General features: G+C 42.8%; 1 protein-coding gene across 14 annotated transcripts in view; it reads right to left on the bottom strand.

Annotated features, from left to right (window-relative positions):
• Nucleotides 1–11,873, bottom strand: part of DLG1 (discs large MAGUK scaffold protein 1) — a 352,797-nt gene that overhangs the window by 288,010 nt on the left and 52,914 nt on the right. The window lies entirely within an intron of this gene.

Genomic DNA, 11,873 nt, shown 5'->3' with positions numbered 1-11,873 from the left:
TTTCATCCAAATATGTTGTTCTAAACTAGTTTCAAAGCTGGTCTAATCACTTTAACTATGTTCATTTATTTTTACTTCTTGGTAAGAGAACCAGATATGTACATAATGTTGAAGAACACAGACTGCATCTGTACATACACATCCCCAAAACTTGTACATGCAAACATCTGTACGGAAGCAAATAGTCCCTCGTACAGTTGTCCTTAAGTTAAATCATCTTCCTTGAGAAGAAAGCGGGCAAACTGAAACTGGAGAATTACTCATTTGAATAAATGCTGCTCAATGAAGAGTAACAAATGCAAAAATCTCTTGTACTGTCAAGCAGGTTTGACAAGTGTAGAATCCAGAATACCAGCAAAAGGACAGGATGTTCCCATCACTATTACTGAGGATGGGTCTGTATTTAAAGATAGACACACTGTCAGCCAATTTTCAGGGAGCTGATTTAGCATGCCTATTGGGGCCATGCTAAACTGAATGAATTGAATACTTAGGGCACTGTCGTCAACCCCGGTACTCCTCCAAGTTGCAACTGCCAGAAGTACCAGGATTGATGGTGATGCCCTGAGCATTTAATTTAGCGAGGTCCCACTAGGCCACAGTTGCAAGGAGTAATGGAAGTCAACAAAAACGTTTCTCCTATCAACCTTCCACTGTTGGGAAAGTGGCAAAAAATCAGTTTGAGATATGCCAGCTCCAGCTACACAATTTTCATAGCTGGAGTTGCATATCTTTAATCAATTTTTCCCCTACTGCAAACCTGGCCTTAGACTGGAGCTGCCTGGGCACAATCTCCTTGCGATGTTTTTGTATGGTGCCTAGCACAATGAAGTTCTAGTCCATAAATGAGAAAACAAAGTACTATAGCAAAATAAATAACCCCACCACTTCTACAACTTCATTGTCACCGGATAAGGGTGAAAATTTGATTTTAAAAAAAAGAGAGGCAGCCACGTTTCAGCAAGAACAACAAGGAGTCCTGTGGCACCTTAAGGACTAACAAATTTATTAGGACATAAGCTTTCATGAGCTGCAGCTTTCAGCCCACAAGAGCATATGCTCTAATAAGATTATCTAAAATAGTTTCAACAAACGTGCCAGGAAGAATAAACTTAATTCTTGGAGCCAACTGCCTCCATCAAAGAATCTCAAACCCAGACAAATACTGAACACGCAAGGAGAAACAATGTTTAAAGAGAGGGCCATGGTTAGCTCTTGAAGTGACATACAGACAAGTAATTCCACAAAGGTCAGTGGAATTACTTGGGATTTGTATCAGAAGTATTCATATGAAAATGTGGCCCAAGATGACTGAGTGACAGAATCAGTCCTCAACTTCTCATCTGAAACACTGCTGCCTCAATCTGAGTGACTAGAGAAAGGAAAGTAAAATCTTTCCTGAGAGAACTAAAGTTAAAAACAAATGAACTATGTGTCACATGAGCCACTTTGTGTACAAATACATTGTTATGAAAAAAAAGTTCTTGCTAAATTCCCCATTAAGTTATAGTAAAATAAATTAAAGATACATATGGAAACCAATATCCAAATAGAATGAAAAGTTTACATTTCCTACCATTAGACTTTAATAAAAGTGATGATTTAAATCAAAGCTCCAACTGTGACTTCAATTTATCAAACTTGAGACTTTTACATCAGTATATGTTTTATTCTTGACAATACTGAGCCCAGGTAGACATCAAAAGGAAAGGAAGCTGCTGAAAGATTATGTGACTTCACCCACTCTTGTTGTCAAGGCTGACTCCTTTGAACACAACTGTATAAAGAGAATCATCCTAAATCATTAGAAGTTCCACTATTTACTGCCTATCAAAAAGGCTTGAGGCAACCCTATTCATTATCTTTGAAAATGCTGTCACCAGTTAATCAGAACGTCTTCCTTAAAAAGATGAAAAATATTATTCCAGTTTCACAGAAAGAGTTTTTGTAGCACTTATTACTTATGCATTAGTTATTCAGAATGGTCCAAATCATCATATGTTGCTGTAAACAGCACTTGTTTTTAAAACTAAAAAAACAAATCAAGTAACATGAAATATTAAAATATATTTTATTTGAAGGCAAAAGAGCATAGCAAATTTGCCATTTTCAAAAGTGTTCACAAAAACTAGCTCTACTTTCTCCACTGCATTCAATTTACATGACTAGAATATTTAGATATGACTATTACAACTAGCTGTATTAGAAATTATTGCCAAGCATAGAGCATTACTCTAGTATCTCATGGATAAACAAACTACCTGGAGGTCCATTTCGCAGAAGCTTGGATGCCAAAATTACAATACTTTTTTTTTTAAAAAAAATCAATAATCCCTACTACATACTTTCTCAGACTAAGACAACCATTTCAATAAGAAAAGAATTAAATGTGTTCTGGGAAAGGTTATGTAAACTATAACGTTTTGCATTTACTCACGAAAGAAGCTGGTGTTACTAATGCATTAGGAATTTCAGGGTTGTTTTTTTTTTTGGTTTTTTTTTTAAATAAAGAAAAGCCTGTTGCTGAATGGCAAGAAATCAATTAGGTTTTAAAAAAAATCAGTGCAGCAAATACTGCTATAATTAGCCCTTAAAAACAGGTTATTTACAACTACTATTAGATGCTCACCTTAATTACAGGATTTAATCCAGGAAAAGGATTTAAATTAAAAATCAGTCCACACAAAAATGTGACAATTACAATTAGACACAAAAAGAATATTTACCATATGAACCGACGTAAAATTCATTAACTAGTTCAAAGACTTCAGAATCTTACCTTGGTTGTTACAATACATAAGCAATCCATTTCCGTACAGCAGCTATTTTTCTAGACATGAAAGTAGTTTATTACAAATCTATTGTAATTAACCACGGAATAAAACAAAGAACTCAGGAGTAAGATAAGGGTGCTCATTAGAGGTCAAAACAAAAGAACTTATGACAGGGTCTCTACTGGATCCACTCAGAGGCAGAAACGTCAGCTACAATAAAAACATTCTAAATGTCCTAAAGCAGTCTAAGTCATTTACTTTATCTGCGTCTGAAGAGCTTGAATTTGTCCCTGAACTAAATCCACAGAAGATTTCAGAGTTTATTTCATACCGGTTAACTGTTTCCTCATATGCAGTTTTATTAATCCCTCCTCTCCCAGGATTGCTTAACACATGAGAGTCACAGGGAGTCATCTGACGAAAAGCAAAATGGTTTTCCAGCATACAAGAATACAAGATCTGTAATAAACTTCCCTGCAGCTGGTCACAAAAAAAAAAAACAAAAAAAAAACACACCACACCTCTTCCCTCCAGCACCCTATCCACTAAAAAAGCAGAAAAAAAATTTAACTATACAAAGATTTTTCCCATTGAACCATTTCAGCATTAGCAGACTGCAAAATAATTGACTTTCTTAGACAGTAACGAATGGAATATTCCATGTAGAATTTTAGAAGAGGGGAGCAGGGAAACAAATTCATGCAACTTGCAAAAAGAGAAGACTGTCTTTGCCAGAGAAATATAATTTTAGAAATAAACCAGATGTATTCATGTTTAGAAATTACAGATTTCTAGCCTCCAGATAAACCAAACTCCATCATCTTTTGGACATGTAGTAACGCAGTGAAACCCTAAGGCTAGAGTCTACACTACACAACGAAGTCGAATTTAAAGCAATTAGCTCGATTTTACAATGTCACTATCTTCATTGTAAATACCATTAGGTCAATTTGAGGGAATGTTAAGGTCAATAGTATAGCAGTCTCGAAAAGTGACTCAGCGTAGCGTCAAGTTCAAACTAAAGCTAGTATATAAATGCCATGTCTTTATACTGACTATTAGCCTCCAGAGGTATTCCGTATGTATCTCACAATACCGCACAGATGTCCATTCTGGCAGCTTCCATCTTCACTGCTCACCAGGTGCACAAGAAGCAGGTCACAGGAAGCCCACGAATTTGAATTCGTCACCAGCTAACTCAGGAAATTTAAAGGGTGCCTGGAAACCAGAATCTCTTTTAGCCATCCCATCAGTAGGCACTGCCTCACATCAGTAGCCATATCTTGCCATCGTGACTACTCAGGTTTCTGATTTGAGTTCTCAGGGTTGCAAGGGAGCTTCAGCATGGACCCGTAATGAGATCATGGATCTACTTTCCTGTTTGGGGAGATGAGTCAGTGGTGGTCAGACTAAGTGAAATGAAGACATCAATGAAAAGATTTTGCATGGGCTGATTGACAGAGGTTACTCCTGGGATACTCAGCAATGGCAGGTGAAGGTGAAAGAACTCAGGCTGGATTATTACAACGTCTGGGAAGCCAACAGGTGGCCCAAGTCGTCTCCAAAGATCTGCTGATACTATAAACAGCTGGACACCATTCTTGGGAGGGACTGGTCCATGATACCTGTGCTTAATTTGGACTTCTCAGGAAGCCCTTTTCTGGAGTCCAGAGTGAGCTAAGAGGGGCTGAGCCTAGAAGAGGTGCAGAGGAAGAGGGCAATGAATGTAAAGGAGGATGGGGGCAGCCAGCAGAGGCCCAAGGAAGCCGCTCCCAAAAGCCCAGAGCTCTTCACCCTTGACCCGGTCCCTTCTGGACCGATCCCAAACCATCGGGACCCAGCTGTTCTGGGGAGTGTTTTTTTCCGGAACGCTACAAAAGCACGTTGTAGCTGAGTTTAGGTAAAGGTTTTCTATGGATCTATGCCCCTCAGAACAGCATGTTTGTATTTCTGGGGATGAATTATGTATGCTTTTTTGAGATCGCCACAAAGGCCTCATCCAGGTACTCTTGCATTTTTCCCCCCCCGCAACAGGTTTTTGGAGAAGCCTGACTTAGTGCAGCTTCCATGGTAGCACACCTTGCCATGCCAAGCAACCAGACAGCAATCTGGTATCACGCTACCACACAACATTTCTGCAAGTCTTCCAGGATTGTGCTCACACAGGATAAGCATCTCTTCTTTCTCCCTATCTGTTATTTTTAGGAGGGTGATGTCTTCTTTGGCAACTTAAAAAAACATGGGAATTTGGATTAGACTTCTTTGCAGTGTTCCCAGCCCTTTTACATTTCTCTGGACTGCATTGCTGCACCATGTGGCAGGTGGACACTCCATCTAACCCCCCTCCATGCAGCTGGCAGGCTCTGCTGGCCTTGTCCCTTCCCACCAAACTACTAGCTGGATCGTGAGCCACAGAAAACTGTTCTTCCTCCCCCCTGTGGCTGGAATCGAACCCTTCCTTCCTCACCATGTGGCTGCCAGGCTCTGCAGACCCTGTTTCCAGACACCAGCATGTTCAGAGTGGGTTTACCTTGCTTTAAATGGCCTTCTCCCTGAGGGTGGCTGGTCCGAGGACCACTGAGAAATCTCTTTTCCCTGCCATGTGGCTAGGGAACTTCCCCCCAACTTTTCATTGCACTTTACAAGGATCCCTTCCTACAGTCAGCCATGAAGCTGGAATTGAACCCTTCCCCTTTGCCATGCAGCTGCTGGTCTCTGGGGACCCTGCTCGTCCAGCATGGGTGGGTTTTCCTTGAGAAGAATTGCTCCAGGGACCACCAAAAAAACTTTTTCCTCTTCTCCCGAACACTGGCTGGCTTCTCCTGCTTTAAACACACAAGCACACCCGCCCCTAGTAAAGTGGACAATAGCTTACCATGTCCACACTGAAATGGTCCGAACAAGTGATGGTATGTGCAATGCAGAGTTTGATTCCTTGTCATCCTTAACAAGTCTAAAGTGGCCTTGCAAAAAGAAAGTTTCACTGATTGTAAAGACAGAGACCCATTCATTCTATGGGTAAGCACTTTGTGTGAACTGTATCTCAGTTTTGACCTTCACTTTCCAGAAGGCATCCTCAGAATGGGGGACACAGCAAGGAAGCATAAAAGGTCCAAGCAGGACCTTATCCGGAAGCAGATGAAGTGGGCTGAAGCAGCAGCCACTGCCAGCCAGAGGGCCACAGCACAGTAGCGGCAGACCATCCTAGACTTCAGGAAAGAGCAGTTGTCACACTTGAGGACACGGTATAGCTCCTCATGGCTGCGAGAGGTCCTGCTCTCTAGGTTGGTGCTACAGATGGACCCCCTACAAAGCAGTCATTTTGCAGGCTCCACTCCCTGCTGCCTGGACTCTTCAGAATTGAGGTCATGCACCCCCTCTCTTTGTAGTCCCCAAATGCAGGGAGACAAGGCAAGGACAGTATGCCACTCCACGCTCAAGACCCACTGCAAAAAGTTATTCCACCTCCCTTGACACCCTTCTTTTCCCTGACACACCCCCAACATACAGAGAGCGGTGCACAAGTCCTTAGTTGAAAGTAACATTGCGTAGGTCTTTCCTGCAAAACGCTTTGTCCTGTTGAAAGGAAGATCCTCAACTTCAGCCTGTAATTCCTTAGGTACTCCTGCCATTGTTAAACACAGGTCTGTTGCAGTGGAGCGAGAGATAGCATCCACTACATCTAGGGCTCTCTCTAGGCCCGGTCTAGCCAAGGCATACCCTTTCTGGACCACAGATTTTAAAATGGGTCTTTTAGATTCCAGTAAATAATTCAGTAACTATGTCAATTTTGAATAATTATCAAAATCATGTTTTAGATAGGTACGCACTCTAGTTGGTTATTCCTAGTAAAAGTGTCGCTAACGTATACAGTAGCGTCTCGACATTCGCAAACCTAAGGTTCGCGAATACAATTACTTGCAAGCTCCTGCTTCCCCGGGGCTCCAGAGCAGGGAGCACTGGCAGCCACTGCTTCCCTTCAGGGCCCCGGGCAGAGAGTGCCAGCCGTTGGGCTCCAGGCGGGAGCGGCTGCCCTACAGTATTCGCAAAATTCAACATTCGCGAGGGTTCTCAACAGGGAACCCCCACAAATGTTGAAATCCTACTGGACACTATTCTCCCAAAAAGGTCCAGACTTTTGGTATCTTTGTCAGCTGACAGAGTTTTAAAATGTGGGGTCTTCAACCTATGTTGTGCCATATCCACCACTAAGAATTCTGCTGAAGATGGGTAAATAAAAATTCCATTCCTATGCGGGGGCACAAAATACTTTTTGTCCGCTTTTTTGTTGGGAGGGGGGCACATATGGATGCTGGGGTCTGCCAGATCGCTTCTGCAGCTTCAAGTACATCTTCGTACAGTGGGATGGCTATCTTCGAATTATGTGTTGGCCGCAGGTTTTTAAGGAGGCAAATGGTATTTCTCCTGGACTTCAGCAATTTAAACGTCCTGACTAAGAACCACTCTTTCGAACAGTTCCTGAAACTGCTTGATATCATCAGGAGTGAAAACATCTCCCAGAATAATGGCCTCATTGGGGAAGAAGACTGATCCATGGAAGAAGCACCTGCTAGGGGATCCTCTGTGTCCAAAACCTGCCCTTCCTCAGGTTCTGAATGCTGCTGAAGGGAGAGTGGATGGCCTGTTGGAGACCAAGGAATCGGGGCAGGTGACTGTCTACATGAGACAGATTCACATAGCGTTCTCCCCTGTGACTGAACGGTAACATTGATGGTACAAGTAGTGACAGGGGCACGCTGACAGCAGTGGTCATGGTAATAATATGACCTGTAAGGGGGAAGAGTATCTTCTGTAATGTGACTGTCTATATAATGGTCCAATCGGGGTGAGTGAGGTGAATCTGAGAAGCTATAAGGTGCTCTGGTGATGGAGAAGCAGAAAAGTGACAGTAGTACTGATCAGTTTCTGTTCTGATAGGGTTGAGAAAAAGTGAAGGCAGCCTGCTAAGCGGGCAGTGAGGTGAAGTATGGCAAGGCGGTGTAGGAGAGCCCCGTAGTGGTGGTGATTGGGGCGGTGCCAGGGAGAATGTTAAAGAAGGGACATGTGGTAAGGGACCCCAGCATCTTGTCTTGGAAGTTGCCTTCCTTGGTTCCATCCCAGTTGCTCCGGTGCTGAGTACATCATAGAAGAGTAGGACTGGAAGGGACCTCGAGAGGCCATTGAGTCCAGCCTCCTGCCCTCATGGCAGGAACAAGCACTTTCTAGACCATCCCTGAAATCCATCTATCTAACCTCTTCTTAAATATCTCCAGTGATGGAGATTCTACCACTTCTCTTGGCAATTCGTTCCAGTGTTTGATCACCCTGACAGTTAGGAACTTTCTCCTAATGTCCAATCTGAACCTTCCCTGCTGCAATTTAAGTCCATTGCCTCTTGTTCTATCCTCAGAGGCAAGGAAGAACAAGTTCTGCTAGGCGATCCTCTGAGACACCCTTATGACACTCTGCCTTATGACACCCTTTTAGATACCTGAAAACTGCTATCATGTCCCCCCTCAATCTTCTCTTTTCCAAACTAAACAAGCCCAATTCTTTCAGCCTTTCTTCATAGGTCTTGTTCTCTAGACCTTTGATCATTCTTGTTGCTCTCCTCTGGACCCTCTCCAATTTCTCCACATCCTTCCTGAACTGCGGTGTCCAGAACTGGACACAATACTCCAGCTGAGGCCTAACCAGCGCAGAGTACAGCGGAAGAATGACTTCTCGTGTCTTGTTCACAACACACCTGTTAATGCATCCTAGAATCATGTTTGCTTTTTTTTGCAACAGCATCACACTGTTGACTCATATTTAGCTTGTGGTCCACTATAACCCCTAGATCCCTTTCTGCTGTACTCATTCCTAGGCAGTGCTTTCCCATTTTGTGTGTGTGACACTGACTGGTCCTTCCTAAGTGGAGCACTTTGCATTTGTCCTTCTTAAACTTTATCCTGTTTACCTCAGCCCATTTCACCAGTTTATCCAGATCCTTTTGAATTATGACCCTATCCTCCAAAGAAGTTGCAACCCCTCCCAACTTGGTATCATCTGCAAACTTAATAAGTGTACTTCCTATGTCAATATCTAAATCGTTAATGAAGATATTGAACAGAACCGGTCCTAGAACAGACCCCTGCGGAACCCCACTAGTTATACTTTTCCAGCAGGATTGAAAACCATTAAGAACTACTCTCTGGGTACGGTTATCCAGCCAGTTGTTCACCCACCTTATAGTAGCCCCATCTAAGTTGTATTTGAGTAGTTTATTGATAAGTATATTATGTGAGACCGTGTCAAATGCTTTACTGAAGTCTAGGTATACCACATCCACCTCTTCTCCCTTATCCACAAGGCTAGTTATTCTATCAAAGAAAGCTATTAGATTGGTTTGACATGATCTGTTTTTAACAAAACCATGCTGGCTGTTCCCTATCACCTTACCACCTTCCAACTGCTTGTAGATGATTTCTTTAATGACCTGCTCCATTATCTTTCCTGGCACAGAAGTTAAGCTGACTGGCCTGTAGTTTCCCAGGTTATTCTTGTTCCCCTTTTTATAAATAGGTACTATATTTGCCCTTTTCCAGTCTTCTGGAATCTCTCCCGTCTCCCACGATTTTCCAAAAATGATTGCTAAAGGCTCAGATACCTCTTCTATCAGCTCCTTGAGGATTCTAGGATGCATTTCGTCAGGCCCTGGTGATTTGCAGACATCTAATTTTTCTAAGTAAATTTTAATTTGTTCTTTTCGTATTTCAGCTTCTAAACCTACCCCTTTTTCACTAGCATTCTCTATGTCAGGCATTCCTTCAGATTTCTCAGTGAAGACCAAAACAAAGAAATCATTAAACATCTCTGCCATTTCCAAATTCCCTGTCACTGTTTCTCCCTCCTCACTGACCAACGGCCCTACCCTCTCCTTGGTCTTCCTCGTTACCAATGTATTTGTAAAAAGCCTTCTTGTTTCCCTTTATGATTGTAGCTAGTTTGAGCTCATTTTGTGCCTTAGCCTTTCTAATCTTGCTCCTGCATGCTCGTGTTGTTTGCCTATATTCATCCTTCGTAATTTGTCCTAGTTTCCATTTCTTATACGATTCCTTTTTTAGTTTGAGATCATGCAAGATCTCCTGGTTAAGCCAACGCAGTCTTTTGCCATGGTTTTCTATCTTTCCTACGCAACGGGATAGCTTGCTTTTGGGTCCTTAATAATGTCCCTTTGAAAAACTGCCAACTCTCCTCAGCCGTTTTTCACCTCAGTTTAGCGTCCCATGGGACCTTTCCTACCAGCTGTCCGAGTTTACCAAAATCTGCCTTCCTGAAATCCATTATCTCTGTTGTACTGTTTTCCCGTCTACCCTTCCTTAGAATTGTGAACTCTATGACTTCATGATCACTTTCACCCAAGCATCCTTCCACTTTCAAATTCTCAATAATTTCCTCCCTATTTGTTAAAATTAAATCTAGAACAGCTTCCCCCCGAGTAGCTTTTCCAACCTTTTGGAATAAAAAGTTGTCTGCAATGCAATCCAAGAATTTATTGGACAGTCTGTCCCCTGCTGTATTAGTTTCCCAACAGATACCTGGATAGCTGAAGTCCCCCATCACCACCAAATTCTGGGCCCTGGATGATTTTGTTAGCTGTTTAAAGAACGCCTCATCCACCTCTTCCACCTGGCTAGGGGGCCTGTAGTAGACGCCTAGTAGGACCTCATCCTTGGTTTTTTACTCCTCTGAGTCTAACCCAGACACTTTCAACCCGTCCATCTCCTATGTCCATCTCCACCTCTGTCCAAGTGTGTACATTTTTAATATACAAGGCAACACCTCCTCCCTTCTTTCCCTGTCTGTCCTTCCTAAGTGAGCTGTACCCTTCAATACCAACATTCCAATCATGAGTACTATCCCACTAAGTTTCTGTGATGCCAACAATATCATAGTTGTATTCATTTATTAGTACTTCCAATTCTTCTTGTTTATTTCCCATACTTCTTGCATTTGTATATAGGCATCTCAGACATTGATTTGGTCTTGCCTCCCAGTTTTGCCCTGGCCCTCTTTTTACTCTCCCAGTGTAGCCCATACTCCCTCCCATTTCAAGTTCATCTCCCAGGTATCCATGCTCTCCACTTACCTGCAGGCTTTGCTCCCCTGCCCCGTCGGTGCCGTTTGTCTCGGGGTCGAGTCTTTCGATGCCAAAAGAGCTACGGCAGTTGTCAGTACCACAGAGGTCTTTGGTGCTGCCAGTGTCAATGATCCAGAGAAGTCCATCAGTGCCACTGATTTCGAGGCCACCAGTGCCAATGCCAATCTAGGTGCCGATTCCTTTAGGGTCGGCCCCGAAGTCATTGTCTTCTTCAGCTTCGTGGCTGGAGCCAATTTCAAATTAGGAGCCACAGAGCATTCCTTGTGTGGTTTGTTCAAGATGTTTGATCTGTTCTGCAACGTTACAGGCAAGGGTCTGGTAGACAATACCCTGATCTTTTTGGGCAAAGTCACAAAGGCTGATGAGGCTCTCCATTTGTGGGTCATAAGAAAGGAAAAGCCACAGCCTCCAAAGAGGAAGGTTTGGAGGGCTTTATCAAATAAAAATCATGTCAAGTCAAATTTCCCTGTTGCGACATGCTCTCACAGTTAGCTTCGAACAACACAGGCATTTTTGAGGCACGCGAGCCTCACCCAACCACCAAATGCAACAGTGGTGTCTGTCTGAAGCCAGCATCGCCTCTCGGCATGTTTCACATTTTTTAAAATGTGGCGAGCCTCGCATATTTATTAACTTTCTTCCTTTTTTCCCCCCCTTTTCCTTTTTGGTAACAAACAAATTGAAACATATGTAACTAGATAAAAACTACTAGAAAAACTCAAGTTTTTTTTTTTTTTGTTTGTTTGTGTTTTAAAGAGTAACAAGAGTAACTACGAAGGTAAAAAACGATGAACTATGACAAAAGCTATGAACAGTAAGAGACGCTCTCACTCACAGGTAAGATCGCTGAGGAGAGAATCCTGTTCCATCTGTAGCTGGGGCGGCTAAGAGGAATTGGTGGGAGCCGGACTGAGCACATGACTAGAAGAGCATGAACGATGCAAGGTGCTGGCCAA

The sequence above is a fragment of the Carettochelys insculpta genome, chromosome 10, assembly GCF_033958435.1.
Source record: "Carettochelys insculpta isolate YL-2023 chromosome 10, ASM3395843v1, whole genome shotgun sequence".
In the NCBI taxonomy this organism is placed as follows: domain Eukaryota; kingdom Metazoa; phylum Chordata; order Testudines; family Carettochelyidae; genus Carettochelys; species Carettochelys insculpta.
Note: the sequence above shows the minus strand (reverse complement) of the source record. Positions and strands in the feature narration are given on the sequence as shown.